General features: G+C 34.9%; 1 protein-coding gene across 1 annotated transcript in view; it reads right to left on the minus strand.

Annotated features, from left to right (window-relative positions):
* Positions 1-12,744, minus strand: part of Trpm (transient receptor potential cation channel, subfamily M) — a 1,045,900-nt gene that overhangs the window by 232,046 nt on the left and 801,110 nt on the right. The window lies entirely within an intron of this gene.

Raw genomic sequence — 12,744 nt, forward strand, 5'->3', positions numbered from 1 at the left:
ACCTTTGTTCTAATGTAATTCCGTATGTCTGTAAAAGGGACATCGTTTTCTGAGGTAATATCAGCAGATTTTGCTGCAATATCGGCGAGTTCATTGCCTTGGATGCCAGCGTGTCCAGGCACCCAGCAGTACGCAATATAATAGCCTGCGTTTCTCAAACGGAGGAACGCCTTTAAAATTTCTGAGACCAAAGGGTGGCTGGTATTTGTATTTATTGATTCAAGAGCAGTCAGAGAGTCAGAGTAGATAATGAACTTTCTGCTATTCTGCTTAGAGATAAAGATTAAGGAATTCAAAATGGCAAACGTTTCCGCAGTAAAGACAGATGCAGCCTTACGAAGTTTACTACTCTTTATTTCTTCATCACAAACAAAAGCTGCCCCGACGTGGTCATGATTCTTTGAGCCATCAGTAAATATTGCTTTGTAGTTAGAATAACTGCTTCTATGCTCTAGGAAAATTTGTTGGTATTGGATATTATTGGTTCTCCAAAAATGTTAAGTAGGTGAATGTTCACTCCTTGCCAGGGAGCAATACCGAAAAGTTCAAAGCTTTTGGGATGCAGATCATTTAGGTTAAATTCTTCAATCAGAGAGTGAATGCGAAGATCAAAAGGTGGAATACAAGAAGGACGGGCATGGTAAAGACGCCAGTACTGATCAGATGTTACGAGTCGGACAGGATTGTTCGGCTCATTTCAACCTTGGGCAGATGGCCTTGGGGGTATTTTAGGTATTCATTTCAACATGTAAACTGCATTTCATTCTACTTAAAAGCCCATGGATTTATATTTCAGTTACTTATTAAATTGAAATATAAATCGAAAGTTAATCTTTTAATTTATTTTATTTCTATTTCCAATTCCTAAAATGGCCTTTGGAAACTTCTCTTAGGCGATACAATACAAAGAAAATTACAGAAGCTAAAAAATCTCGCAAACTAGGCAAAATTCAAGCTTATTTTGATGTTAATATTATAAACAATACGCGTGTTGAGAGATAGAGAATTGTTCCTAAAGAAAAAGAATTTACGAATTTCTTTCTTTTTCGAAATGTAGGGAATTTTTCTATAAAATGTGTTCTATAAATTCTATCTTTCGAAATGTAGGTAAAGGTACCTATAAATTCTATCTTTCGAAATGTAGGTAAAGATACCTATAAATTCTATCTTTCGAAATGTAGGTAAAGGTACCTATAAATTCTATCTTTCGAAATGTAGGTAAAGGTACCTATAAATTCCATCTTTCGAAATGTAGGTAAAGGTACCTATAAATTCCATCTTTCGAAATGTAGGTAAAGGTACCTATAAATTCTATCTTTCGAAATGTAGGTAAAGGTACCTATAAATTCTATCTTTCGAAATGTAGGTAAAGGTACCTATAAATTCCATCTTTCGAAATGTAGGTAAAGGTACCTTTAAATTCTATCTTTCGAAATGTAGGTAAAAGTACCTATAAATTCTATCTTTCGAAATGTAGGTAAAGATACCTATAAATTCTATCTTTCGAAATGTAGGTAAAGGTACCTATAAATTCTATCTTTCGAAATGTAGGTAAAGGTATCTATAAATTCTATCTTTCGAAATGTAGGTAAAGGTACCTACCTATAAATTCTATCTTTCGAAATATAGGTAAAGGTACCTATAAATTCTATCTTTCGAAATGTAGGTAAAGGTACCTATAAATTCTATCTTTCCAAATGTAGGTAAAGGTAAAAGTACGAGGGACACCAGCGATGTACCATAGGTCAACTGGTAATATCTTCCCATACTGACTAAAAAAAAAAAAATAAGGGGGGTGGATTGCAACTTTTATAGGAATTTACATAAACTGAAGCTTTCCAAAAGGTCTAGAGTTTGCCTATTATGGTACATCGTGCAATTCCACAGTACGCTCTGCATCCAGTATTTAATTAAAATAATGATATAGGACATAAGTAGATTACAAAATAGTAGGAATACTATTTGAGATTCACAAGATAAATTGAACATCTGATTTGGTGCAACAAGAATAGGAGATAAACATGATTAATAAACAGATAAACATAATGAGATAATTATAATTAGTACCGGCAACACAATGTTAAAATGAATTGTAATAATAATGCTAAAGAGATGGGTGTTCCTGTGTTATTTCAGATACATTGGTTTATCGCAGTTTATAAAGTTCACGAGGGGAGCCATTTTGTCCATAATCACAGCATGTAAAAGTTGACTAAGTTTAAACAGTATGTGGACTTACACTTGACAGAGATCTAGGCCTTAGGAAGAGACTCGTTGCATAATTTTCTGAAACTTTAGATACTGATGTTTATATTTAATTAAAAACCTTTGGAATGCCAGGAGATCAGTTCTTGGGGATTTTATGTGAATATCCTCAGTTAAGGGGCATGAGAAAGTGTAAAAATGTAGCGAATTTTTGTATAAAACTTAGGGTAAGATTAACTGTTTAAGTATAAACATTAGTTTCCTATCTGACAAACATTTTATATTTACTTGTGTATTCTGATAAAAAAATTTATATCAGTATTATTTGCTTCCAAATTCTCATTACATCTGAATGTTCAATACGTCAAACATTCCAGCATATTCTAGATGTTAATTTCAGTGGAACTACTCTGATATGCGCCCTCAAGTCGCCAAATTTCTCGCCAAATATTTTTGGCGAGAAACTTCACGCTGCTATATTACTATCTAAATTTTTTGTCTAAATTTCGAACTTTAAGCCTAAAATGTCTCCAGAAACACGTTTTCGCACATGCAAAAACTACGTTTTGAACACACGATTTAAGCTAAAAATCCGAAACAAAAACAAAAAATTTAGATAGCAAAAACGTAAAATTTCTAACCAAAAATATTTGACAAGAATCCATGTACACAGCGACATGTTTTAACTTAAAAAAACATCTACGAATGGCACACTGTAGGCAACGAACGAATCTACGAACTACGCACACCTCGCTTTAATAAATTAACATAACAACAATAAATTTCAAAGAATACCATGTACACAACGTTCTGTTTCAACTTTAAAAAACATCTACGAATTGCACAATCTACACTAAAAACAAATCAAGAAAATAAAGTAAAATAAATTTCCGACAATTCAAAAAACATTAATAAAAACAGAAATTCATACAAAAAACAATGAATATAACATGCACTTACCATAATGAAAGCTTCTTTTAAAAGCAGAAATATCTTTCCCCCCTATCTTCTCAGATACAGAGCATACAAAGTCCAAAATACATTCGTTAATAAAATTTCGCCAGTCACACAACGTCTGTGAAGAAAACTTCCACGATTTTGCTATATCACATGCTTTCCTACGATTCAAAATTTGGAAAGTAACAATAAAAACTTCCTCCAACGTTAACTTGCTACACGAAAACCAAGATCCAAACCTTAAACTCCGCCGACACCCACATATTTTATTAGCAACAATTTTACTGCAAACAAACACAAGTCTATCAGAAACACCATTTTTCGTCCGAATTCTCATATCAGCTCCGCATTTCGGACACTCTAACTCCGTTTTAAAAGTCCCGACTCCCACAGAAATTCCAAAAATACACTACGATCCCCATAAATACATCCGTGAACAAGACTCGTTAACAACTCCAACATCGTACCTTTTCATACTAAATTTACTATGCACACAATCTAAAATACGCGGCTGAAACCTTCCCACCACGTCTTTCATCGCAACATAGGCCATTTCAAAAAGACACGCGACACGAACCAACTAGCAATTAAACTACTCCACCAAAAGATTTTTCAACGTCGACATGGTTGCCATACAACACGCAGTCGCGCCAAAAACCAGCGCAAAACACATATCGCCACATTTGGTGAAATTAGAGCGTTTATCAGAGTTGTACCTATTTATATAACAGCCAGACACACTATCCAGAAAATTCATACTATGGTTCGCAAATAAATAAAATCACAAATCCCTACTTCTATCATGCACAGCCATTAAAAATAATCTCCCAGACCCTCTTTCCACACCTCCAAATACCCACTGTCCTTCAACAGGATGGCCACGATGGTATTTCCTTTTGCCGAACTTCAATTCAACAACTTCCACCATTTTATCTTTTCCCCCTATCTTCTCAGACACAGAGCGTGACGCGAACCAGCGAGCTCCAGCGAAAGATTTTTCACGTCAACTGGGTTGCCATACAACACGCAATCGCGCCAAAAACCAGCGCAGAACACTTTTCGCCTCATTTGGTGAAATTAGGGCGTATATCAGAGTTGTACCATTTCAGTGTTTAGTAGAACCATAAGAATAAAATTAGATTAAAAAGACCGCTATTCTTAATTTAGCATTTGCTGTAGCATAATTATCCTTACCATGCTCACGCGAATACATTTAGCTGTTACATCACTCTTCTTGCCATCTTGACATTTGCTGCCACATGACCTTTCTTGCCATCCTGGCACAAATAGATACTCTTACGAATTTTATACTTAGGTAGGCAATTTTGGAGGAATTATAAATAAGTAAAATTGTAGTATTTCTTTGTATAACAAACAATTTAAGTAAGCACGACAAATCTAAACAGCTATGTCGGAAAAGTAAAAATACGGAGACATGCATGTGCAAATAACATTGAGTAAATGGGAATCTCGGTAATTTGGAGAGGTACTGCCAAGCTGGCAACGGTTTTGGCAACTTATTTCGTCGCCAAATTTGGCAAGGATTTTCGAAAGGCCGTCAAATTTGGCGACCATTTGGTGACATTTTGATTCGCTCCCTGTTTCACCGTAATAAAAGTTGAGAACTACTCTTATATAAGCCCTTACTTGGCGACAAATTTTTTTGCCAAATATTTTTGGCAAGAAACTCCACGGTGCCATATTACTATCTAAAGTTTTTGTTTACATTTCAAACTTTAAGCCTAAAATGTGTCCAAAAACTCGGTTTTCGCACATGCAAAAACCACGTTTTGAACACAAAATTTAAGCTAAAAATCAGAAACAAAATCTAAAAATTTAGGTATCAAAAACGTAAAGTTTCTAACCAAAAATATTTGACAAGAATCCATGTACACAGCGACATGTTTTGACTTGAAAAAAATATCTACGAATTGCACAATCAAGGCAGCGAAGGAATCTACGAACTACGCACACCTCGCTTCAATAAATTAACATAAGAACAATAAATTTCAAAGAATACCATGTTCACAGCATTCTGTTTAAACTTAAAAAATATCTAAGAAATGCACAATCTAGGCATTCTGTACAAAAACAAAATAAATTACAACAGAAATCCATAGTAAAAAAAACAATGAACATAACATTCTACAAAATAAAAACAATAAAATAAAATGCACATATCATAAATACATACGTGAAATAAAATTTCACCTGTCACACAACGTCTGTGAACAAAAGTGCCACAATTTTGCTATAGCACATGTCTTCCAGAAATACCATTCTTCGTTTGAGTTCTCATATCAGCTCCGCATTTCGGACACGCGAAACTCCGTTTTAAAAGTCCTGACTCCCACAGGTTAGGTTAGGTTAGGTTAGGTTATTTAATTACGGCGAGGCCTCGAGGGCTATCTTCCTAAGAGGAGGGATGCCTTCGTGGAGGACTTTCTAAGGGAAACTGGCTCGTATACACGTTACACATGAGGAAAACCACGAAAACACTCATGCAGCCAGCCCGTTCGCGGGATTCGAACCTCGAACCGAACTACCAGTGTTCAGCGACTTTACCGCTCGGCCGCTGGTGGGCTCCTGATTCCCACAGAAATTCCGAAAATGCACTTCTATCAGTATTAAACCCACCCGTGAACAAAAGACTCGTTAACAATTCAACATCATACCTTTTAATACTAAATTTACTTTGCACACAATCTAAAATACACGACTGAAATCTTGCCACTACGTCTCTTATTGCAATATTCAAAACACGAACCAACGAGCAATTAAACCACTGCAGCAAAAGAGTTAAGTATCAACGTCAATAGGGTTGCCATACAAACAGCATCGTCCACTAGACCATCCCACAGCACGGAATCGCGCCAAAAACCAGCGCAGAACACATACCGCCACATTTGGTGATCTTACGGCGCATATAAGAGTAGAGCCAAAAATTGTAACTAAATAAATGTAATTGATCACTGTATTAGTTGTAATAGTAATTCGACCCTCATATTGCTTTCCAGTACTTTCCATAAGCAGAAAGTACTAGAAATACCTCGGCGGCCAATTGAAACTGCATAAGCCCTGCTTTGAGTTGCTTAGGTATTGTTGCGAGTTGTTAGTTCCGCGTGGGCCGAGATATTCGCGTTAGCTTTCTCTTACATGCGCTTTACATTGCTTTGTGTTTAACGTTCTTGCTGTAACGTTTGAATCGTGTAACGTTTGATGTAACGTTTGAATCGTAACTACTGATTGTACATTGTTATACTGTAAACACCTGTACGAGTGTTTCTGTGGAAAATTCCATAACTTTGACGTGTTTCTTTTAATAAAATAAATTTTATTAACCTGTCATCGGACCTGTGTACATTCAATCTAGTTCAAACCCGTACGCATGCAACAATGCACTTATCTCGATTTATTCAACACTGTTCGTATAACCGCCCAATTTACTCAGCTATGGCAGAATTCATAAACATAAGAAATTATCACCGAACTCGATAAATTCTTAACAGCTTAATAATATTACTTTTCATTTTATACAGCCCAGCTGGTAAATATGAATAAAAATTATATTTATCAGATTCAAAATAAAAATAATGAAAGCTTTACTCATTATAATAAAATAAGCATTAATCGTGTTATTCATTCGATAAAGTACTTCGGCAGAAAAATTTCCAAAACGAAAAATTCCCATCTGAGTAATTAAACATCTTCTGGGATCAGTAGCCCATTAATCAAAGTTTTTCAACCTTAATAACGCAAAATATTTGTTTTTTTTATCATATTATTTACCATTTTGTTCTTTAACTCTAGACGAAAGATGCAAAACTCAAATGAAATGTGATCTTTAGTTACCCTTTTTTTTTTTCTTTAGACCAATGGGCAATTTGCGCTTTCATTATCTATTTCATATTATGTAAAAACATTAACGAATATTTGGTTAACAAACTCAATGATTTGGAAGCGAGCAATGACAACACTGTACGTAATAAAACACTTTTATTTCCAGCGCGTGAGACAAGCCTATCTGGAATTATAAAGATATGTATTTTTAAATATTCATGGATACTAGTGTGGTATTGAATTTTATTTGATTTAATTGGAAGAACATGATATTTAATGAATAAAGATAAGAAACAAAACGTTAAAAAAACGCCTCGAAAGATTTCACATTTTTTATTTGCCTTTTTTTAATATTTCACGTATTTTTATTTCTCAATCCTCTAAAAACATTTGTTATTTTCTGGACAAAAAAGAGCAGACAGATGATTAAAAATATAATGTATTTAACTGTATATTTTTACAACTTTATTTTTTGTGAAAATATTAGAGTTAAAAAAGTTAATAAGCTTTGTATAATAACGCCTTTATACGTCACCCAAAATGTTTTCATTAATTTCTAATGTAATCAAATAAGTCATAAATTGCTTCCTTGCAGGAGCTGGTTTATAAATTTAATCTCACTACCAAAACATTCCTTCTTTCTCTAAGAAAAGTAATTTTGGTTTCTTGTTCGCTTTTATTAGTTTATCAAAACAATTCATGGATGCGATATTAATCAGAATGTCAGTTCTTTACCTTTCTGTGACATTTTCGTTGTAGATAATAATTTATAATGTTTTGGTACTTTTATACTATTCTTCGCAATGAAAAACTGCGTCTTCTACTTCTCAATATTTTCTAATTAAACTCCTAAAACAGCGAGACCACCAGCGGGCGCTGGTTAGTTTGTTCCAGGGTTTGAACCCCTGCGAACGCCTAACTGCATGGGCGTTTCATGATTTCCCCCATATGAAACGTGTATATGAGCCAGTTTTCCTTCGAAAGTCCTCTACGAAGGCATCTTTTCTCTTAGGCGAGATAGCCCTTATGTGCCTTGCTGTAATGAAATAAACCAAACCTACATTTCGATCACACTTGATTATTGAATGTCAGTAACACTTTTGAACTACGAGTGATCAAGTTTCGAAATTTATTATATCGAACTAAATTACTTTGTTAAATTCTCGCTTGATGCCTGAAGTTTTTTTCTTCCGGAACATTAAAACTTAATCCTACAAATCGCATCAAAATTCTTTTATTTAATATTTACTTGGATGGTAAATAGTTCATAACAACCATAAGAATGCTTCTGTGAAAGATCCTAAGTTGCATACATGGATTTATCTAGTGTAGCCAGTTGATACTAGAAAGTATTATTTGGATTAAAAATACTATATCCTAAGCAGTGCATTATGTGGTTTGGTTTATGTGATTACGGCAAAGCCTCGTGGGCTATCTGCCTGAGGAGAGGGATGCCTTCGTGGAGGACTTTCTAAGGGAAACTGGCTCGTATACACGTTACACATGAGGAAAACCACGAAAACGCCCATGCAGCCAGCCCGTTCGTGGGATTCGAACCTCGAACGAAGTACCAGAGTTCAGTGACCTTTACCGCTCGGCCGCTGATGAGCCAGTGCAGCATATGATTACTGACAAATATTTCATGTGATACTTGCAGGTTGGCTAAACATCGGGAATACCAATAAAAGAATTCTGGAGTGAAGATCAATATATTTTAATAATTATATTCATGAAGTTTATTCCCTATTGCTATAAGTTCCCTTATTCTTTTACCGAGCAACAAGCTTTTATTCATTTGTTAAAACACGAAGCTTAAAATCAGGTTCGTTGTTTTATGTATCGCATGTAACTGTATAATATTAATTATTGTAAGTACTGATTTTTCAGCGTCTATGAAAATATTCTTTAAGTAGATAATAAAGCTATCTGATTAGAAGAGAAACTCGCCAAAGTGAAACTTAAATTTAGTAAAGAAAACAACCTTGTATTTGGTGTAGATTTAGGAAAAAAAAATTAAGAATTTGGAAAAGATGACAAAGAATTTGCAAGACCAGGAACGCAAAGGGCGTAACGGTCCTATTTATGATCTACTACAGTAAAGCGTGCGGGTAGACAGCGCCATCTGTCGGAAATATCAGTAATGAGAATTCAAAAATTAAGTTAATATAATTTTAAAAGCGTTAGGAAGGACTGGATTAGACTTAAAGTCATTAACTAGAGAAGCTTTAAATCTCTGTGAATCTGAAAAGCTTCAAGAAAATCTAGTTCAGCAATGGAAAAAACTTTGTGGATAATTTTTGCAGATCCAAAATCAAAATTATGACTAAATTCCTAACTAATATTATCTAGCGAAGACTTATTAATTTCGTCTTTTCGGATAAAGAATTCATATTCCTTGATACGAAATTTTAAGGCCCTTTTAATTTAGCTGATGATTTCTCTCGAAATCGACTGAGATTTATGTCTAAATCTACTCAAATACAAGATTTTTTCTTTACTAATTTTCAAGAGTTGTTATTTTGACTTAATTTGATAAGCGTTATGTCACCCTCTGCATCCATGACTTCATTTTAAATTATGAAAAGATGCTACAATGTAAGTCTAATAAAAAGCACAACATAGCAAAAAATTGAGCAGCTCTCATCTTTTTACCATACAGCCATCAGTTTGAACAGTGTTGAAAATAGCCCGTGGATTTTATTTAACACGAAAACTATCTGCGACAGGTATTTAATGAAGACTAATTCATTAATTCTGAAAAGCCAAAACACCACGGTCATTAATTTATGCAAACAATGGCACGAGCAAAACAAAATGTCGGAATATGAGAAAAATACTACTCATAAAGTTTTAAAATCTTTAAACTTCCAATATGTGAAGGCTATAAAGACATTTAAAATATACCTTCATGCATTAATACATCCTTTGTTAGAAATGTTCCGTGATAAAAGTCGTAAAAAATAGAAAATTGCATTTACCAAGTAACGATCCTAGCTGCTATCAAAGTACCCCCTTGGCTATCTATACACAACTGCCAACCGTTCTGGAGGTCTTGGAAGCAAGTGGGAAAATCTTCAACTGTGATGCTTGCAAGTTCATTTGTCACAGTCCGTTGGATGTCTGCAATAATTTCGAAGAACCTTTCCTTTAAATCACCTATCACTCGCAGAAACAAGAAAAAATTACAATAATCCTTTGACACAAGTGGGATCCCGTCTGGCTCTATCCAATAGTTTAGTAGAAATTCTTCGTCTTTCCCCTTTCTGTTCATCTGTTAGCGAGTGGGGGACGATTCTTTCAATAATTTTCAGTTTCCCTAAATCTTTGTGTAAAATCTTATGACACACAAAACGATTCAAATTCAGTTATAACATCATGCGCATAGTTGCACGACGATGTTCTTGTAATAGCCTCACACGCTTTGCAATTGTGAGATTGCTAGGACACCCCACAGACCTGATCACAAAGTCATCTTATGATCCAAAAAGGGGTGTCCCATTCACACCAGAAGCGAGGGCAGCCAGCGACCTGGAGAGTCCTCCAAAGAAAATATTTAAAACGCCACATTAATAATAATAAGAACAAACTATATCAAAGTACAGTAAGACCCCGCTTAACGCGGGGGATACGTTCCATCAAAGTAGAGCGTAATGCGAAACAGCGCTAAACGAGGCTATCTTTACATGTAAATATTGGGGTTAGAGGAAGATGGCTAGGAAAGTGGTTAGGTATTAAATTTAAAAAGCATGTTTTTTAATAAAAATAAAACCAAACATTTATTTCTTAAAGCCCAAATTAATACCACATTATTATTTCTTGCAAAATTAAAACAAAATATAAATAACAAAACGAATATTCTTAAAAAAAAACAAATAAAATTCTCAGTCAGTCATATTTAGTTAGCCTTCCGCGTTTTCAGTGTTCTGCCTTTTTGTGACAAAAGCATCTAATGTTGTTTGCCTTTTTCTTTTGCGTTGTTCTCTTAAAAGTTCTTCATAAACGGATAGAGCATCTCTAACACCACGCCTTACTTTTGAGCTCCTGTCAAAATTCGGATCATTTCAATGAATTGATCCATTATTTCAGTTACGGTAGACAAACTCCTTTTTACAAACGCCATCGAAAGTTCTTTTTGCTCTTCTTCTGAATCACTGCTGTCAACATTTTTGTTTTCTTCTTGTTCAGTTAATTCCTTGAGCTCATCATTAGAAAGACTAGCCGCTGCTTCTTGAATTATTTCTTCGACATCTTTCACATTTACCCCTTCAAAATATGTCTGTACAATACCGCACCAAACAAGAAATACAAGTACACTCTTTCGGATATGTATTTGAAACCTATCGCTGCATAATATTTCGAGGAATCCCCGTATGCTGCGAGCGATTTCGTGGAATCCCCGGGTTGAAATAAAAGAGCACTAAACCGAAACAGCGCTAAACGAAACAGCGTTAAGCGGGGTCTTACTGCATAATACAACGAATCAGCTTTAAAATTAAAATTAAAATTTAAAGTTCCAAGAAACCAAGCCCCGTATTCCGAGTAACTAAAAATGTTAGTATAATCAACCAAAGAAAATAATAATTATGCATCCAGCAAGATTGCCATACAACTATATAATTTTTAATATCAGCTGTATTAACGGCACAACAGAAAAGAAGAGAACCAAAATTAGCTAAATCCAGACAACTGTGTAAGTAAAAAATAATAACATAAAATAAGGAAGAAAAACACACATAAGACAGCACAACAAATATATAACACAGTCACACAAAACATCGAAAACGACGGAAGGGACACCCTGAAATAAACACATAAACCAACTTAGTTGAAAACTCCAATCGCATGTCTATGACTATTGATAAAAGCCATCAATTTTCTTGCATACAATTTCAGATATTTACAATCAAAATTCTATAAATCAAAATGTATATCACTAAAACTGTATCTAATAAAATCCATCAGTTGACAGTCAACCACGAAGCGTCTGTCATCTCCCAGAAGATTACAATTTGGACACAGATCATTGTCTTGTACATGTACGCTTTTGCATCGGTATGTGCTATAGACGGGCGACCAGCTTTCGGATCCTCTTGCACTAAGTCTCTGCTTTCACGAAACTTTCTATGCCACTCTAAAACACGACTTCTTGTAAGTTTTTCCCTTGCATATGCTTGCTTAGTCATGTCGCACGTTTCACTAAGGGTTCATCCTGAGCTTAAAGCAGCACTTAATACTCACTCATTGCTCATAATCAGTATTGTAATAATCAGTATCTTAACGATTAACTCATAATCAGTATCTTAACGAATGCAACAACAGTTCGAACCGTGTGCTGCTAAGTACAGCCATGTTTCAAGTACCAACTAAAACAACTTGCTTCAAAATCCTGGCAAGATTTGTGGAACAATGCTCCACAGGGAAGACGCACATATAACTTGATCCCCAATGTAAGCTTCGCATCTCTGAACTCGAATCCTTCACTAAATTACTTTATAACAGGACATGGACCCTTCCCCAGATATTTCTACGCAATAAATTTGGCAAATTCTGATATCTGTATATGTGGGGAACAGGGAACTCCTGATCATTACGCTTTCTCATGCCCCTTAACTGAGGATATTCACATAAAATCCCCAAGAACTGACCTCCTGGCCTTCCAAAGGTTTTTAATTAAAGATAAACATCAATATCCAAAGTTTCAGAAAATTATGCAACGAGTCTCTTCCTAAGGCCTAGATCTCT

Source organism: Stegodyphus dumicola, chromosome 4, assembly GCF_044657685.1.
Source record: "Stegodyphus dumicola isolate Sdum_Otavi_A_Nest chromosome 4, ASM4465768v1".
NCBI lineage: Eukaryota > Metazoa > Arthropoda > Arachnida > Araneae > Eresidae > Stegodyphus > Stegodyphus dumicola.